Source organism: Aphelocoma coerulescens, chromosome 4 (genome assembly GCF_041296385.1).
Source record: "Aphelocoma coerulescens isolate FSJ_1873_10779 chromosome 4, UR_Acoe_1.0, whole genome shotgun sequence".
Taxonomy (NCBI): domain Eukaryota; kingdom Metazoa; phylum Chordata; class Aves; order Passeriformes; family Corvidae; genus Aphelocoma; species Aphelocoma coerulescens.
In genome coordinates, this window is record NC_091017.1 from 54,204,213 (window position 1) to 54,224,790 (window position 20,578).

At 40.2% G+C, this 20,578-nt stretch overlaps 1 long non-coding RNA gene across 2 annotated transcripts; it reads left to right on the top strand.

The window, feature by feature from the left end:
* Nucleotides 1–1,094: 1,094 nt before the first annotated feature.
* Nucleotides 1,095–16,581, top strand: LOC138109082 (uncharacterized). 2 transcript variants are annotated; one of them, XR_011150253.1, is made up of 4 exons: nt 1,095–1,297; nt 1,471–1,680; nt 15,497–15,592; nt 15,855–16,581. It is a non-coding gene; the product is annotated as an uncharacterized lncRNA (long non-coding RNA). The 2 variants fall into 2 exon arrangements; XR_011150254.1 differs by lacking the exons at nt 15,497–15,592; nt 15,855–16,581 and adding an exon at nt 1,797–2,444.
* Nucleotides 16,582–20,578: the final 3,997 nt, after the last annotated feature.

A 20,578-nucleotide genomic window follows, 5' to 3' on the forward strand; every position in this document is an offset into this window, starting at 1 on the left:
GTTTCTGGCTCTGGGTGTCTGTGTATCTGCCCTGACACAATTTGTTGGGCTACACTACCTCTCCGGCATAATTTCAAACTGTTCTAATCCCACCTGTTTTAACCTAGCCTTAAACAATGTTATTTAGGGCTCTGATTTCAAAGCAGCACAGAACATTACAAGCAAATCCAACTACTTCACACCTACCTTTCCCTGGAGCTCCTTCCCAGCAGTCAAGTTAGTTTACAAAGATTTGAAACTTTTTATTAGTATTTCCACAAAGAACATTCCCTTTTCATCCACAGTAGCTGTGGTGTTAGAATAATCTATTATTTCAGTACCTTTAGCATCTTCATCTCTCTAGTCTATAGAATCAAGATATATTTTGTTTGGATTTTGTTGTCTGTTTGCTTGTTTTCTGAAGGATTGACTCAGTCTCTTCCCATCAGTTGCAAATATCATTACTTGGGAGGACTATCTGACATACTGAATCACAAAACCCTTAAGAAACCTCTCCCCAGGACACTGTTACTTTATTGTTACTTACATCTTTAACTGTGGTAAACAAAGAATGTTTTAAAAAAATCACTTTTGCTGCAGAAGTGAAGAACCACTTTTTAATGATTCAGTTTTGATATGCTACTCTATTACATACATTGAGCTACCACATTTTTAAAGGTATAGTCTTGCATCTTCAATGTCATTAACTTTAAGAACTACTTTAAAATTTAGTCTTGCAGAGAAAATGAAAATTCAATATTCAGTAGTAAAAATGAATACAAAATTAAGCCATTTATTTCAGGCAGTGCAATCTTAAGTACTGGATGTCTCAAACCCTTTGACTATACTCTGAAACAAATACCCACAAGAACATTATTATTTCAAAAGATGTTTAAAAAAATATTTTTTTTTTTCTTAATTCCATCACACACTGTACACCACCCTCCTGTAATTCTCCTCAATTGCCTTGGCAACTGAATGTCCATATATGCATGCAGCTACTCCCTCCTCCTAGGATATTTCAAGGGGCAGGTGCTTTGAATTAGTTTGGCTTGCAATGAAAGACAGCTGTGCCAACTCAAATCACTTGTTATATTGTAAGAGCAATTGCAAGTTTACCACAGATTAGTTTGCTTTTAAGTACCTCTTTGGCATGCCTTAAAACTTGAAATACAGGCTTTACCTTAACAATAGATGCTAAGAGTCAGGATAATAGTTTAAGTTGAAAATTGTAACTCTAAGTCAAAGCAGTTTAGTAATAAAGGATCTTTGAAAAGAAGCAGATAAGGCTGACCACAACCCAGTATTCCTGCAGAGGGTAACAGCTATGCTAACTCTTTATATTTCTTTTCTTTTCATAATTCAGATTCTAAGAAAGAGTTCCGCTCCTAATATGCCAAAGTCCTTCCCTATTGTTTTTCAAAGATACTTAGTTAATCTTTCCACAAACTGTTTTAAAAATAACTTTCCACACCTTTGTTTGGTTTACAGTCTTTGTGTCCCGTCTTGGAGACCAAGAAATACCACAATCAATTATCATTGTGTCTTGCATTCAGAGAGAGCTGGGACACCTCTCTAGAGCTAGGGAGAGGAAGAGCAGTAGATGAAGGGACTCTGATGTGCACCACTTAACAGCCCTTATTACAGTAGTGGGGATTCCGTGTGTACCAACAAAAGAGAAATTGCTGGGAAGTGAGAAAGGTGAGTGTAAATCTTCTCCTGAATAAACTTGGAAAGTGGGGGATGAAATTAAGCCAGGGAACATGAGGCCAGTATGTGGCAGACAAGTGATGTTATGAAATCCTGTGTGTCTTCAGTGTGGGGAGGACGGCCAGCTCAAGGCGCTTGAAAATATGAAGTTCAAAAGATGAATTCAAAAGACGATGTCAAATTCCTTTAGGAAGAAGAGGTTCCACTGTTTCTATGGCTGGATTAGTGTTAAAGTGCTGATAAGAATATGCACCTTTCTCAGACCGAGAAAATAGAAAAAGGGATAAGAGCTTTCTGTACCAATCATTTTACGCTAGAGATCATTCATCTCAATGTTTAGATGTTTAAGAAGTTAAAACCATCATGCAATTACAGTGTGGTTTTATTGCAGTGGAATTTACTTACTAAAGTTATTCAAATTATAACTGATATTTCTGCTGAAAAGGATCTCCCATTGCCTGCAAACAAATCCATATTCCTCTCACTTCTAAGGGGCTTCACCTGTTGTGTGATCAGCTTGTCTTTCCTTGACAGGAAATTACATTTCTAGTGACCCACTTGGGATAATTTTTTCAAGTATTGAAGGTCTGTTGTCTTTACTGATACAATGTGAATCTGCAGAGTACCAGGGCTGTTTTCTGAAGCAAAGACCCAACAAACATATACCTAAAGTCTTGCCTTTTAAGGACAATTTCCACACAGAAACTCAAGCTCCATGTTATTATTTTCTTAGCACTAGACACAGGGTAAGACCTTTCATCCCCATCACTCATTCCTGACTTACACAGTAGATTTATCATTTTTATGGGATGGATTCTCTGGCAGTACTGTTAATGAAACCTGTTAAAAGAGCCAAATAAAACAGGTTGGGTGAGACAGGAAGGAGTAATGGTTTTTTTTAACTTTCTAAATTGATTATTTAGCAATCTGGATGCAATCATAGAGTTGAATCAGCCCAACTGAGGGAACTGATATCATCTCAGAAGTGATGATGAAAAAGGCTTTGGAACCTCTTAAAATAGGTTGGTCACCGAAAGAGTTGTAACATGGACCTGCAGTTTCTTTAATGCTTCTGTAATACAGAATGAAATAGTGCCTCAGACAAAAATTATGGATAAAGCAGTAATTTATATTCATAGGGTTTTATTATGTCTTTGTAGATGTGTGTCAGTCACTCAGTGATCCCTATAAATTACATTTCAAAAAGTAGTTGGGCGTGCAAATAGGCTCTCTAAGGGGAACTAGTAGCACAGCTTACAGATGGCATTAAGTGAAGCAAGTAAGGAAGCTATTACTAAAGAAATCACTACTTTTTAACTGTAATATTATCCACCTCTACATGCAAAGATAATGTGTTAGATTTCTGTGGCTGAGAGCTGCAAAAAAGCAAACTGAACACTATTTTGAGATTTAAATGTGCATATTCTTGTAGCAGAATGACATCTTCTCCCAGAAGTCTGAAAACGTCTTCTGTTTATTCTGCTGTGTATACCATGGGATTAACCTGAACAATCCCATAAAAACACTAAAATGCTCTTATTTCCTGCTAAAATGAAGTGTTATCAGTATATATTGGTGTGGAATTGCCCCTCTGCAGACCCCAAGTGGCAAGCATACAGCTGCCTACCTTAGGCAGCTAGAGCTGGTTTGAACATCCTTTCCCTCACATTACGGCTGCCCTCTTAGGACACATACCTGGAAATGGAGATTCTTTATGATCATATTTCACAATCCTCTCCTTCACCCAGAGAACATGTATGTTGTGCATGAACATGTATGTATGTGATTAATAGTTCCCAGCCATCTTCATTCATGACATTACTGTTTACAAGCCATTATTTTCAGGTGAGCCCAGATCACAACCTGGATACCTAAGAGGTCAGAAAGCCCAGTTCTGGATGCAGCACAACACTGCTCACCCTGTGCTGTAAAAGCATGAGCTTTACACAGCAATAACCCTAAAAGACCACATGACACAGCAAGCTGCTCTCTAAAGATCTTTTGTAATACAAAATATTTCTACGCAGTTTTCTTCATCAGTGTGTGATGAAACAGCGTAGAAATGCTTGTGAGTTGAACTCAGGTGTCTGGCTTAGAAACACACTTTGTTCAAGTGCCAGAAAGTCCATGAAGTCTAGCGAGGAAGAAACCCAGTAACTGCATGAATCACTTTGTACTGAAATCCCAAACCAAGTAATATGCAATGGGGTCTATGGCATGATCTCTCCAGCAGGGGAGAGTTAGGCCTGAAGTTAAGATGTAACTTGAATAATTCTGGAGAGTGTGAGTGTGTACAGTGCTTCTCAATGCTAATAAACTATAATTTAGGACTGGCATAGCTGACAGACAGAATGGGAAAGTGTAACAGCAGCTATACAGTATTTTTCTTAGATTCTCAATTGTATGCAGTCCCTGTAAGTAAAAAGAGTCTTCAGTTTTATTTCCTTACTTGCTCATTTCATTCTCTTTCTCAAAAATGTTCTGAGGTCTTATCTTGCTACCCTTTCAATCCTTCTAAAATGCTGTTGCTATGTAGGTGCTGCACTGGGACTGGACCTTGAAAGTTGTTCCCTACATTCTTGGTCCCATTTGTTTCTTTGCTTTCTTTCCTGCTTTACCTCCACCCACATTATGTATTATTCTGTTCTTCAGTTTGGCCCTCTCCCTGATGGGATATCTTCATCTCTAATGTTTCTAAAAATTAATGCTTCTGTAGTGCTTTGTAATATATTTTTCTCCATTCCTGGACCTTCATTAGCATAATGGTAGGATAGATGCATATTGAACTAGAAGTGGATTTAGTGCAGTGCTCTCAATTCCTGTTGTAAGGTCAGAACTGGATTTCATTAGAGGCTATGAGTAAAGCTGCTGGCATACACTGTCATTGTTTGGTTCTTATTTAAACTTTCAAAAACAAAAATTAGCATTTAAAATGCTGAAAAGTGTAAATTACTAAGCCCCTAGGCACCAGAAATATCCACAGAGTAGGACTCAAGGTAGGTCAGCCTTGCTGGCTTACCCTGGATTACCTTGGTATCTGCATTAGTGATACACCATGCCGTGGGATTCTTCCCACACACAACTATGTCGATGTTAGCAGCCAAATAATTATGCCTTTGCACAGCAATGTTACACTCAGATTGGATTTCCTCCAGCCAGATCCAGGGCTGGCACTGAATCACTACCACAGTGTGGCTGTTCCTGAGCAAATCTCTGTTTCACACATCAGTATGACCCCCGTATCTAGAGGTGATTACACACCAGTGATGAATCTTCCACTGACCTCAGGAGCTTTCAATTTACTTTGTTTTCTTTGTTTCTTTCAGAATACAGGGCATTTTCCTGGTAGAAATGTAGTATAAATAGTGCCTTAATAAATATTTCTGGCTTCTATTTCAGGCTCTAGTATTGTCCAGTTACTTGTTTAATGGCTTTGACTTATGACAAAGAGAATGGTAAAATGTCTCATCCTTTTTCATGACCAGATAGGAGCTCATTGACCTTATAAAACAAAACTGAATCACAGAATGGCTTGGGATAGAAGAGACCTTAAAAGTCTCATTCCAGCCTCCCTGACATGGGCCAGCACACCTTCCACTAGACCAGGCTGCTCAGGGACCTATCCAACCTGGCCCTGAACACTTCCAGGGATGGGGCATTCACAGCTTCTTGGGGCAACCTGTTCCAGTGCCTCACCACCCTCACAATAAAGAATTTCTTCCTAATAGCTAATCTAAACCTGCTCTCTTTCATTTTAAAACCATTACCCCTTGTTGTATCACTACAAACCCTTGCCAAAAGTCCCTGTTCATTGGCTTTTCAATGACTGGCATCTCAATTATAGCTTCCTGCTGCTGATAGCTTGAGAAGTCTGTGCTGCACCTTGCAGCATCATGATGAAGAGACACTGTCAAATTGTTGTCAACAGTCAGCCACTGTCCAAATATAGCCTCATTATCCAGCATGGAAGTGGACATGCAGGTGCTGCCATGAAGCAGACTGTCCTGATGACAACATGTATTGCCCTCAAATTCTGAGTTCTGGAGCTGGTGCTCCCCACCTCCTGCCCTAAGCATCGTACAGACTGGAAGATTTGGCCCAGATTTTGCTGTTCACATGAGATTAAGCAAGCTGTATGGCCATATAGTCAAACCATATGGAGTCTTTGATCCAAGACATAAGTTTGCATAAAGCCATAATATTATTCATGACACTTGATTAAAAACTCTTGCCAGTCTTCCTATAAAAGAGTTCTGAGTCTCGAGGATTAGGATCAATTGGATCCTTGAACTCTCTAATCACAGCACTGTCCTGAGCACATGGGAGCAATTAAATATCTACATAGTAAGATCAAAGTGAGGAAGACAGCAAAGGTGAGTTTTCCTAATGCTCAAGAGACTGAACAGACTGCAGAATACACCAGAAAGGAAAACAAGCTCTGGCTAGAGAGACATGAGTCAGAGGCTGACTGCCTCTGAGCAAGGCACACAGATGACTGCTTTGCATTGCTTGCTACGTGGAAACACATGGTGTGCACCCAGGGCAGCTGCTGGCACACACTCCACTGTTGAAAAATGTGCAAGGAGAACATAAAGTCCTCAGATCAAAACAATTCTCACATAACTGAACACAGGTCATTCCACTGCCTAATGCACCCTCATTGACACACTGCCAACTGTTTAGTACTCTACTCTTACTTTAAATATTGAATTTTTGGATTGTTTTTAAACAGAAAAGACTCCACTACAAGTTGAAGTACATACATCAGAAGGAACAGAAGTTTCATCCATTGCAGCTTGCATGCATTCATCATTTCTAGAGCACAGAAGAGTTAATCCTTCAACTTCTTTACTTAGATCTGCAAGCTGAGTCTAAAGGATTAGTAGATTTTTAGGAAAACCTGGCATCTATTACTTTCTTTTTTTTTGCAATTGTCAGTGGTCTACCAATTTTTTATTTTAGAACAAATCCCTGACCATTTCTCCAATATGTACGCATAATTCACTTTTTAAGTTTTCAAGGATGATTCATTTCTATCAATATACTAGAAATACCATCATTTGCTTATTTCTAAATAGATCTTAAACTCAGTTCAATGCAGTGTTGTTAGCAAAGGACTTAACTAAATGACAAAGGCTTCCATCAGAAACCTCAGCTCTGCCCTTCAGAACAACACAGTTGATGAAAAGGCACTCTTTGATATATCTGTGTAGAAATAAAACATTTGTTCCATCTTTCAGTACTCAATCATGATCATTTTCACTGCTAGTGAAGTGGAAATACCGGGAAATGCTTTTCTGATGGTGCGAAAGAGTGATTTCATCTTATCTGAGTATCACCCATTACTTTCCCTAGCTTTGTAGCTATCCTGAATAATTTCCTTCTATTCTGTGCTTTCACCAAAATTAGAGAAATGGAAATACTTTGAAGGATCAAACTTAAACACACTTGCACTCATACTTGCTGTTACAGAGCTTAGAAAAAGAACTCTCCTATCTATTTGGCACTCACAGAAAATTCTTTGTGTCATGAAGTGGCACTAAATTTTCTTTTCCTTGCTTCTCCCCCTCTGGCTTTGTTGTCTTTCTGACATACACTTATTAACTCTTCAACAGTTGGAGAGGAAGAAAAAACATTGTGGTTTTTCATCACAAGGTCAAAAGCACTATATTTCTCCTATTCTTTATAACAGATTTGCAATTAACTTGTTCTGACTGAAACTTTCTGTAGTTTAACCATAACTCTCTTGCAGAAATGTTGCCAAGAACCAGAATAGTTCCCACAGAAGACAGGAAAGGGATGGGTAAGAGAACCATTTTAGTGCTGAGGCTGTAGTTACCTCCCTCTGAGATATCCCATGCACTTCTTTTCATTTCACACACAAATCCTTCTTAGATGTTAAACTAAACCCTACATCCAAAGCTTGTGTCCTAGTTTCTTTTATTATGACTTTTGAGCAGTCTCTGCCTCTATCCTGCCTTTGTTAGGTGCGTTTCTGACCCACTCAGAAAATTATACCAAATGGTTTTTGAACAGAAAAGGTGAAACATGATTAATATTCTGAACATGCAGTTAGCCAGAAAAATGGGAGAAGCAAGCTGTTTTCTTCTCTTACACAGAAGCAAGGAGAAAAAAAATCTATCAAGACTGAAAGACTGGACTGTTTTGTCTAGGGATGGGAGAACTGAGAGGAAACATCAGAGTGGTCTCCAAAGAGAAGAAAGGCTTCTACAATGACAAAAGGAATCCTTGATGCCACGACCTTTGCGTAAGAAGCAAATGTAATTGCATCAAATTACACAAGCTGGAAATTTAGGTTAGACATCAGAACAGACATTACAATAGCAAGGATAATTGAGCACTGGAGGAGACTATGAAATAACCACCAGTGAAGGTTTTAAGAAACAGTCTAGACAAGAAACTGCCTGGAAAGATATGGCTGCAACTGAAGCTGAGTAATGGACTAAACGCTCTCTTAAAAACCAGTGCTTTTTAATGACTTGGTGATTCCCTATAGACTTATGGCCTATTCATGCCCTGAATATTCCCTGGAAATAAAACTAAACACCCAGAAGTGATTAATCTGTATTTTAGAATAAAACAACAGATACTGAAATTTTTTCTCCTGACCAAAACGTAAGTGGGAAACCTTGATCCATGTTTTGAATCTGGCGGTACCAGCAAGTACCCTTCCTCTTGCTACTCGCCTGTAACCCTGCAGTGTTTCACAGTCTGCTGTGTTCTTCTGGCACAGAGACCTACCACCATGTTTTCCAGAATGTCTCGTTTAGCCCAAAGTGGTCCACATTTGTTCCTAGAATGGAAATGAGGTAATTGGCAGAGACAGCAGCAGAACTGTCAACAATTTAGTCTTTTTATTAATGACTATACAAGTGTTTCATCTCATATATCATGCAACTGTACTTATGATTGCCTAACTTCAACGACACCAGAAGAGAAAGGACAGCCCAATACAATGGCAAAAGAAGAAAAACAAGCTCTTCCTTTAAACATGATCAAAAGATTTTGATTTCATGGCTGGGTTGCTGTTTTCTGTGAAGAGATCCTTATCATGCTGCATGTTACATAAGCCAGCACTGGCAGCAGAAAACTGGACTAAAAAAAAACTCTGAAAGAAAAATGCACAGCTTTCCTGTACTGAGATTGCACAAAAATTTGTAGGTAGAAAAAGCATTTTAGGAGAAAAAATCCTCTATATTCACAAGAACTACATGCAAATCTCTGGAATTCTTGCCTTGATTCTCAGAAACTGCCAAGCACAGCCTTCTAATGTCTTGGTGCGCATTTTCTGGCTGGAGCCAGAAAGTCAGCATTCAGAAGCTGTATCTCCTAAGTGCCCAGTTTTCTCAGTACATATCTGTCTGCATTTTGCATTACTGAGGGACTCTAGACCAGCATTAACACACAGAAAAGCCTACCTAGCTTTTGAGACACATGACAAAGTGGTTATCTGTGATAAAGGTGCTACAATTTTACCCAGCTGTAGAAGGGAGCATAGGATATTTCAGAGAGATCATCCCAGAAAACATAACTGGGAGCCAGAGAAATGTGGGGACAGCAGGTCAAGTCTTGGTGAAAATCCTGAACTGCCTTGCACAGATCACTTGACAGTTTGAGAAGAACTGCCCCCAGCAGCCTCTGTAATTTCCTTTGTGACATTTCCCAAGGGAAAAAAATTACTTTATCAATTAAAAATCTTATCCTAGAATTTCTGCTTATCTCCAACACAGACAAAAAACACCAATATGAACTTGCCTGTACCTTCAAGGAGTCTGAGTAAGTTCCCATGTGAAATAACCCTCCAGCAAGTGTCTGGAATGCTTTTGCCTTCCTACCTGCAGTGGTGTGTGATTACGTGACTGTTTTCACTGGGCTGTGGCCTTCCCAGCTAGGAGCACAGGTAAACACAAAAAAAAGGCCAACGCTTGGGTCAATTATGTCATATGTGATGGTCTTAAATGACTGTAACATATTGTATATGATATGTAACTGGGTCAAGAAGAAAGTTTTTTCCTCACTGTCCAGTATTTGGCTTCCACAGAAATTCTTAAGTTCTGGCCATTTTTCTCTAACAGCTGTGAAAAAACCAAGCCAACCAACCAACCAAAAAAAAACCACTCTTTTTTTTATTGCCACACTTTACTTCAGAAATATCCTCCTAGGATGATGTGTGCATTCCACTTTTAGCCAGCATCTCTGCCATAATAATATCACAGTGACATAACATTTATTGAAAATGACAGTCTGACAGATGGTAGGGCAAACCTTTTAATCCTAGTTCTTGACAGTGTAGTACATTGCACATCTGATGCCAAAGAAAGTTCTGCTCATGTATGCAAAAACATGTGCTCCCTGAAGCCTTCAAACTCCTAAAGAAATGATGGAGGTGTTTCAGTTGCAAAAAACACCATGCACCCTCAGATGATCAATAAAATGTTTTTGGTGTGACAGACATTACATGATATAGCACCTTACTAGCTGAAGAGCTAGACAGAAAAGAAGAGGGAAAGAAAAAGACATATTTTGAGAAGTTTTCAAAAAGTTCCTTCCATGCAACTGTCAGGACACAGCAGCTGACTGCTGTAAGAGGCTACAGGAGATCACACAGCACATACAGGAGAACCAGGGGATCAGGTCCAGCCAGCATGAGTTCATGAAAGGCAGGTTCTGCTTGACTGACCTGATCTTCTGTGACAAGGTGACACGCTCAATGGATGAGGAAAAGGCTGTAGATGCTGTCTACCTGGACTTTAATAAACCCTCTGACACCATTTCCCACAGCATTTGCCTGCAGAAACTGCTCATGGCTTGGACAGGTGCACTGCTCACCAGGTAAAAACTGTCTGGATGGCTGGGCCCAGAGATGGTGGTGAATGAAGTTACATCCAGCTGGCAGCCAATCATGAGTGGTGTTCCCCAAGGCTCAGTACTGGCACCAGTCCTGTTCAATATCTCTACTGATGATCTGGATGGGGGCCTCAAGGGCACCCTGAGTCAGTTTGCAGATGACACCAACCCAGTTGGGTGTGAGTGTTGATCTGCTGGAAGGTAGGAAGGGTCTATGGAGGGATATGGACAGGCTGGATTGATGGGCTGAAGCCAACTGTATGAGGTTTATCAAAGTGAAGTTCCCAGTCCTGCATTTGGGTCACAGCCCTCTGCAGCACTACTGACCTGGGGAAGAGTGGCTGGAAAGCTGCTCAGCAGAAAAGGACCTGGAGACACTGGTCGACAGCTGGCTTAAAATGAGCCAGTGTGTGCCCAGGTAGCCAAAAAGGCCAATGGCATCCTGGCCTGTATCAGCAATAGTGTGGCCAGCAGGACAAGGGCAGTAATCGCCCCTGACACTGGTGAGGCCACCCCTAGAACCCTGTGTTTAGTCCTGGGCCCCTCACTACAAGAAGGACATTGAGGTGCTGGAGCATATCCAGAGAAGGGCAATGGACCTGATGAACATTCTGGAACATAAGTCTTACAAGGAGCTGCTGAGGGAGCAGGGGTTGTTTAGCTTGGAGAAAAGGAGGCTCAGATGGGACCTCATCACTTTCTACAACTACCTGAAAGGAGGTTACTCCCAGGTAAAAAGCAGTAAGACAAGAGAATACAGGCTCAAGTTGTGCCAGGGCAGGTTCAGATTAGGTATCAGGAAAATTTTCTTCACTGAAAGGGTTTCCAAGCACTTGTCAGGAAAGTGGTGAAATCACCATCCCTGAAAGTGTTCAGAAAACACATAGATGTGGTACTTAGAGACATGGTTTCATTGTGGACTTGACAATGTCAGGCTAATAGTTGGACTTGATGATCTTAGAGGTCTTTTCCAACCTTAATGATCCTATGAGTCTATGAGATAAAATGGTCTTTCATGGAACATATTTCAGGTCATCAAGTGCCAGAATTAAGAAATCAGAAAAATAAGACACACAAACAATTTCTCTCTTCACTACAGAGAAAAATGCAAATTTTTCCCACATAACAATAATTAGGCTGAAAGGAAAAAAAAAAGGTAAAACCCAGCAACAATACCCTGTTTAGGGTTTTTTTTTTTCTGCTTATTTCCATATAAAACAATAAGGATACATTCAAAATGTAGGGTAGAAAATATAAATTATGAATGATTTGACAATCCTTTCTCTGAATCAGAATTTTACTTCACAATTACTGTCCAAATTAAACTTACATGCTTAAATAGCACAACATAACATATCTTTGGGATTCTATGCACTGGAGGATCATCAGAGGAATTTCCAAGCCAAGTAAAAGGCTTTGCAAATTCAATGCATGTGCATGACTGAAAACCTGTAAGGAGCCACCATGTAACTCAAACACTGACATAAAAATTTTTTGGACACCCCTGTGCACAGAAATGACATCGAACTCATGCAGGATGGGTTCTCTGTTTGGAGGCAGTAGAACCATACTTTTTCTCTGTATCACCATCTCTGTATCTCTCTAGTGGTTCTCTCCCACAAGCCCATCTTCAATTTTCTCCTAGGTTCTCTCAGATTTCTTTGTATTTCCAGCTTACACTGGTTTTCCATGGCATTGACCAGCAATATGTTATTCTCAGCTGGCTTCTTCTGTGTCAGGAATATTCCCCATCTGCAGATAAATTTGAAAGCAAGAAAAATTTAATTTTCTGATTAAATTTTAACTTTATATAATAATAATAATTCTATATAATAAAATATAATATTTATACAATGTTATTTATAATTAGATTTTAATTTTACAGTTAAATATTTTACAAGAATAAAAGAACAGCTGTAATGGATCAAAGCAAAGGTCCATCTAGCCTAGTATGTTCTACAACGGGAAGAGGAATTTAGCATTGTGGTTGCTCCTTGTTTTTGAATTAGAAGCAGCTAAAAGGATGGAGGCAACTGTCCCTTATTCTTAGTCAAAGAGCATTTGACATATCTCCAGAATGAACAGAGAAGGTCTCCTTTAAGCAAGCAGCCATCTGTATGCAAAAAGCCATCCATGTGATTTGTTCTCAGTACACCCCTACCATACATCAGTGAATCAGTTACGAGCTGACTCCTTCCAACCGTTTGCGGCTTCTTGTTTGTGGATTCATGCCTTGCCTAAATTGAAATCAGCAGGAGCATCTACTCCTAGACATAATCTGGCTGTGTCAGTTGCCAACAGCAATTACAGGAGCTCATGGGGAACATTGGCTGCAGGTTACTGAAACAGATGTCAGTTGTAGCAACACAGGCATGAGACTGAATTTCAGAGTGCAGCAGCCCAAGGTACCATGTGCAAGCTCCAACAGGTCCAGCCACAAATCAGACCACTACCTAAAAATCACAATTTGCAACCATAATTCAGATTCAGAGCAAGCTCTACTTTCATCTGCCTCATGGAATCACAAACATATTGCAGTATTAAAATGCTTTTCGATTTCCTATTAAGGCTTTCTAACCTTACCAGAGGTATAAAAAGTAGATAGGTGGAGATGAGACAACAAGCAATTAGAAACACAGGCTCATTGCCATTGCAGGAGGACAGTCACTCTAGGAATAAGGCTAATAAAATTTAGAGATTAATTGTACTGGAAGCCTTTTTTAAAAAATTATCAAATTTTAAAGCAAATGCAAAGAAATGTTTCTGAAAGGTTTTGTTATTGCCACTCACACATGTGCACCCTTTATAATTCATGTCTCTGTTCTGCATAGGTGAAAAGAGGAAAACATTTTGAAAATGACAAATATGCTTATCCAAATAATCAGTAGAGTCCTGTCTGCCTCATGTCAACGTCTTCCCTGAGCCTGCCCCACTTTGTTTTCTATTCAGTCTTATGGCCACAAGCAGAGTCCTCTGTCCTTCCAAGGTAAAAACCTCTAAGGTGGGAGCAGGATCAACATAGCAGAGTTAGCTTTACCACAGCTTACACTGTAGCACAAGTCAGGCCTGGGTCTACAAGTTCTTCAAACACTTTACAAACACACTGGTCGTCCCAGCTCCCAAAGTATATTCTGTACTCTCTCAAAGTACCCCTTCTCCCCTAGGGAAAGCCACAGGAGGTGATATGTAGGCTGTTTTCTGCATTATCTAAATATCCTGGGGGAGTGCTAGGGCAGCATGAAGAAAACAGCTCCCCACATACTGGCTGTTGTCCCACTACACACAGGCAGCAACCAACCTGAAACTTCTGAAAGGAGTTCAGCACAAAGTACATGTTTTCCACTAACAGCCAAAACATTCATATCACTGATAACACACAAATTAACTGAAAACTGTCTTTAGCTTCTGTCTGCATTGTTCAAACCAAGTCTAGGAGAGGCCCTATCCTTCCTGCCAGAGAAGGACATCAAGCACTGTAAAGCCTCAGCAGGGAAGGACTATGAGAGGAAGGTGGAAAGAGTGTGATCTTTAAGGATGGCACACTGACCATGGAGAGGCAAACTCATAAAGCCTTGTGTGCAAACCCTTAGCCAAAGAGCAGTGGCACCCTAACTCCCTGCTCTGGTTAGGTGTATCGCCTGTGCCACACTGACATCCATGCCCACAGGGAGAGAGGTTACTCTTTTTGTTGAATTGTCTGCAGCTGCAACTCCAAGTGTCAGGAAAGCTCAGCAAACAGCAGCCATCCTAAATATTTGTCCGTAGCTTTTTCTACTTGGTGACTATTTGATTTGTCCCCCTGTGCTCCTGGAAAATGCAGGAGATGCTGGCGTGGTGGATACTTTCTGCCTGCTCTGCCTACCTAAGTCAGATCCTGGCACAGTTTCAAGGTTGCCCAAGTGCCTGCTAAAAACATTTAAACCCAAAGGGAATGTCAACCACAAATGTATTTTCTTTCACAAACTGCACTAACTTTGAGGTGAATTAAGACATGTACATTTTTTCAAAATCTGTGCTAGTATTATCCCACCTTTAGAGTATGAATAGATTTTACAGGTTTTGAAGTAAATGGGTTGCATTTTGTATATTTTTAGATCTAAAAAAATAAATACATATTTGGAAAGCCTGAAACTACAAGGACTTTGTTAAAGAAATACAGGATACAGTGTTGGAGAGACAGGGACAAATCTCAGGTCTTTCACCTCCTCTGCTGCTGATCACCACCCTCCTGGCTTGAGAGTTGGCAACAGAGATCTGGCAAGTCAAATAAAATAACAAACTATTTTACACACACACACACATATGTATATATATGATATATATGCCAAACCATTAGTTTGGTACAATAAAATATACTTTCTGGAGGCTTTATCATGTCCAAATAGTCTCTCATCCCATGTTTTATCATGACTGTCAAAAGCCAAAGTAGTTTTAAGACATATAAATCAATTTCTAAAGGGAATATTTAACTTTGTTACAATTTATCTCTCTCAAAGTTCAAAATTATACTAACAAGTTTATGAGAACGATGAGTGCTTTCCAGTGACAAAGTATGAGGGAAGTTTTGATTGGTCCCAGGATAGAGGTAGAATGGGTGGGAGCAGCAACACACCTGCATTTCTATAGGAGATTCCTAAGTCATCATATGAGCACAAAAATCCCACCAAAAAAGCAGTCATTTATATACTAAGAGAGAAAAAGAGTTTGTAGTGGGAGTCACCTGGAGATCAGCTGTTTTGTCTCCGAAACAGGTGCATGCACAACCTCAAATTGTCAGCAGAGAACAGCCCACCCTCTGGTGACAGGCAGCTGCTCTTGTTTGTAGAGTTTACAAAAAAAGGAATTCTCCAGGGAGAAGAATTTGTTTAAGCCTTCTCTGTTTTCTCAGCTCTTTTGTAACGCCCCCAGGTTGGGCAAGAACCATTATCTTCCGTTTCAGGAAACAGTGACCCAGGCAGAACGCACACTTCAGCAGCTGCACTGCACAATAACCGTCTTCTAAGCTCGGCTTGATAGTGGCCTCCTGCAGATAAGTGTGAGTAGACTGAAAAAGTCTCTAGTTAAAACAGTAACACAGAAAATACCAAGTGAGGCCAGATAAACACCCATCTGATCTGCTCAAGCCATGTCTCAGCCTAGACAGAGAGCATGGCCCCCAAGGCAGAGGACACCAGCAGAACTTCAAAAAATATATGTCTATGTATTGAAAGAAATTAGCTGTAAAAAACCAATATATAAATCCCACTTTACTGGAGTCTTTGATATAGCTATGGATACTAATTTATTTATGTTTCAAGGAGTCTGAAGGTGATTCTTTGTGTTCGATGCCAGCTGTTGGAAGGCAGAGAGGCGGCGGTCAGACCGAGGAACACGAGGAATTGCGGGGCTCTCCGGGCGCTGCGCGGGCCGCTGCTGGCACCTGGCGGCCGCGCCGCGCCACCGCCCCGCCCGGCGCAGCCCCAGCGCTCACCCTGCCCAAAAAGAGGCACCTGGGCAGTAAAAAAGGCCAAAAAAACACCCAGAGCTGCTGCTTGAAACGTTTACTCAATACACTGATAATAGGTCCAAATTACATTTCTTGAATATGCTTTATAATTCTGATCTCTCCAAGCTTTTCTAAATAAAAAAAAACCAAAAAACAAAAAACCGTAATTCAAAAGGCAAAGTCCATTGGACAAAAAAAGCAACAATCTTAAATGGGATGCAACATGATTTTCTATTCAAGTATTAATAAAAAAAAACATTTACCATGACTTCTCTGGTTAGCTCCCATCATCTTCGAATACCTAGAATGAAACTTTAAATCCTACTTTACTTTTGCACAAACACAGTCAAATGAGAGTATTTTCATGAGCACTAAGGACTCACAAAGTTTCTTGATACTCATAAATAACATACACCCAGAAACACGCCTAAGCACTCAGCTGACTGGCATAGAATGGCCTGGCTGCAAAACCAGGGAACCTATTTTCCATCTGGGTGGCTGGAATAGCATGGAGTGTTTAACACATCCTGTATATTTCTGTGCCCAGTCTAAACTATGTACTCTGAAAGGAGCAGGCTTTAACAGCAGCTGAGAGCACTATCAGCAATTTCTCTCAACACCCCTGCATACATCAAGAATGTTCCATACTGCAGGGGCACAGCCAACCCATTCATGCACCCATACCTATGAGGCAGCTGACACATCAGTAAAAGGGAAAGATCTGATCTGGAGGGAGTGTAGCAGGCACCCCTGCCTGCTTTTTCTGGAAGAGAGACTTGTGGAGAAATATCCTGGAACTTCAGGAGCACAGGAAAATCAGCATCAGATCTCTCTACATGGCAAAATGAAGTAGTAGCAAGTAGCAAACTCCCACGCTGAACCCCTACTCCAAAGAAGAGTTCACCAGCAAAAAGGTAACAGGGTGATGATAAATACTCTCCTCATCACCTTTATTGTTTACTCTGTAGTGACCAACTGTTATGTTCATAAGCAGCTGGTACTGAGTGACTGCTTTGGTACAGACTCCACCAGAATCCATGTAGGTAGCACTGACACTTTTCAAGAATAAAAATGGAAAACAAAAGCATAGGGTACTTATCTGTTACTGCATAGAGCTTCACAAACTGACTCAAAGCCTCGCCTATGAAAATTAAGATGGTGCTAAATATTAGACAGATGCTTCACTTGTGTCTCTGGTGACACAGTCCTGGCATCACAGAATCTAATGTTTCCTATTTCACTGAAAAATGGTTCCACTGGGATTGTTGCAAACAATAAACCCAAAAGACATCACATGCCATATACCCCCCAGCTCATAGAAACATTGTGAGATCTAACCAGGGAAGTTTTGAAGAAAGCTGTGACAAGTACAGGGATGCAATGCACATGTGAAACTATCTTCAGTCTTTGTGAGAAATAAGCAAAGCTGCCAAGTGGATTTGGTCCCCTCAGGCTTATGTCCAGAAGACAAATGAAGTTACCAGAAATTCAGTCTGCCTTAATGGCAGGAAAACAGCAGGCTATTGACCCTGTGGCATTAAATGAAGTACCAGGCTTAACAACCACTGTTTTCACATTCTTTCAGAGTTCTGAAAATTAGGAAAAAAAAAAAATCTTCACAGCAATTTTTCCCAGTCTCCCCACAGTTATCACCCTCTAAAAGGCTTCAGCTGCTATGTTATTTTGTATCCTTATTCTTGACTGCACAGGTGTTACACAGCAGAACTGTGGTGGTCAACCCTGGCTGGACACCAGGTGCTGACCAAGCCATTCTATCACTCCCCTTCTCAGGAGGAGAGTGTGGGAAAAAAATAAGACGGACAAAAAATCCTCATGGATCAAGATAAAGGCGGTTTGATGAAGAAAAGGCAGGACATGGAAGTGAATGAAAACACAAGATTTATTCTGTACTTCCCATCAGCAGGCAATGTCCAGCTATTTCCTAGGAAGCAGGGCTTCAGTGTGTGTACCAGTTGCTTTGGAAGACAAACACCGTGATAACAAATGCCTGGCTCTCTCTGCCCCACCCCCTTCCCTCTCCAACCTTCTCTTAGATGTTGTATCTGAGCAGGTATCTTACAGAATATCCTTTGGTCAGTGGGTCAGCTGTCCTGGCTGTGTCCCCTCCCAAGATCTTGCCCACTCCCAGCCTCCTGGCCAGGGGGAATGTTGGAGAGACAGCCTTGATGCTGTGGAGGGCTACTCAGCAGCAGCTATAACACTGGAGTGTTTGTTATTGACACCTTTCTAGCCACCAATGCAAAGCATAGCACTGTGAGAGATGCTATGGGAAAATTACCCCACCTCAGCCAGACTCAATAAAAGTGTTTAATTCAGCAAGGTAATACGCATGAGTCTTTTTTTTAAAGTCTTTTCATCAATTCCTTGTTTCTCAATCTCTACATTTAAAGCCTTGGCAAGTATTTTCATTGCAACCTTTTTGTTTTGTTCTCAGAGTCTTTCTTGCATGTCAACACCCATTTGAGTAATTTTCCTTCATAGGAAAGGTCCCAGCTTTGTCCAGGATCCTTTGTTCTTCCAACTAAATCAGAGGGAATCTAAAGGAACAGCTACCTTGCTAAAAGTCTGGATTCACCTGAAATTGAGGTGGTCCTCCTCAGATAACTCTATGTAGTTTGGGTACTATTGAAGTACATCCAGTTTAAATTCAGTCACTTAAACACAGGTTTAAAAAAAGCAGCACAAAAGCCATCTGATCATAGTAGATGTCTACAATCAGATCACCATGAGTAAATTAATTAATACTTAAAAGAAAGGGCCATTTAGACAACAAAAGAAAAAAAATATTACGGAAAGACTGTTTCCAAAAGCAACAGATACTTATAATAAATATTATAACTGTGAGAGTTTGAAATCTCTATTTATGCTACTCAATGAAATGTAATAAGGAACTAAGTTGGTTTTTTTTTTAGCAGCATCTTAATTAGCAATCGTTAGCAACAACATTCAGTGCATATAGAGCATTTTTCATCTGCTACTCTTTAGAAAGGAAAATCTGAAGAATGACTTGGAAAATCACACCCTAGATATTAGCATACTAACAATGGGAATAAGAATTGAATGTGTTTACGAAAGACAGGAAATTTGTCTATCTAATAAAAGCAGCTGATAACATTGTCAAGTTTGCTAAAAGGCAACAGACAAACTGCTATTTCAAATTTAGAGGCAGTAGGAAAAAGAACAAGTTCCACTGGGTGTAGAACAGTACATCACATATTCTCAGACCTCCAGGAGAATATGCAACAAGGGGGAGCCTGTTACCTGAATTTTAAGAGTTTTTATGTAGTGATGAAAAAAAAAAGAATTTTCAAGTCGTGGAAACCAACAGAGCTTTTGGGGGAAGGGTGTGATTTCAGGCCTGTAGGTACCCAGGTGTATAGTAATACCAAAGAAATGTGTTAACTAGTCTGCTGTATGCAGAAGTAGTTTACCACTGAGGTGTTACACATGATCCACAGAGGTAGGAAAAAAACCAGAATTGAAATCTAGAGGTAAAACTTAGATTGTTACATAGAATCTGAAAATCACTTCCACTGCAAGTATACTCTGAAACATGAGAGCAGCAGAGGCTCAGAGCATGACTCAAGAAATTGTGCAAAACACTATTCTTTAGAACCTGGTAAAATTTCTGAGATAAAGACTTTATCAGAAGAACATGCATGAATTAAAATTAAGTTTTTTACATTAGAAAGTTAAATTCAAATGAAAGGTGGGTTTTGAAACAAAAGGTATTTTTATCAGTTGCCTGCTAAGCCCCAGAGAACTCAGAAGGACATATTTTTCCTCTCAAGCTTGCAAACACACCTTTCATGCCCTTGGCAAAGTATTTCTCAATCTTTCTAAAGCTTGCTAGACAGGCTTGCAGAATCACAGCGTATACTGAGTTGGAAGGGACCCGCAAGGATGGATCTTAAGTGAATGAACTGTATGGGGATCAAATCCACATTAAAACAGTGGCATTATTAGCATCATGCTCTAATAAACTGAGCGAATCTCAGTCTTGCCAAAAAAATGTATCATTATGCTCATTTAGGACCCCAGATCTCTTCTCTTTTTTTTTCTTTTTTTTTAAATACAGTCCACTTTATTAGCTTCCCTTCTTCTACCCTTCAATCATGTTTTTCCTCAGACAATTACGCTTCTGCCCAGTAAACAGATTGATCCTGGTCTTCTATTACATATCTGTTTAATTATAGCTTAGCTAAGGCTATGGAATTACTTGACTGCTTTTAAAGCAAAAAGAGAATCACAAAGCTACAGAATTGTTAGGGTTGGAAGGGACCTCTGGAGATCACCTTGTCCAACCCTCCTGCTGAGGCAAGGGTCACCTTGAGCAGGTGACACAGAAATGTGTCCAGGTGGGTTTTTGGTCTCCAGAGAGGGGAAACTTCATGACCTCCCTGGGCAGCCTGCTCCAGTGCTCTGTCACCCTCAAGGTAAAGTTCTTTAGGTCAAGGTGGAATTTGTTTTAGCTGATGGCTGTTACTCCTTTGTCCTTCTGCTGGGCACCACCAA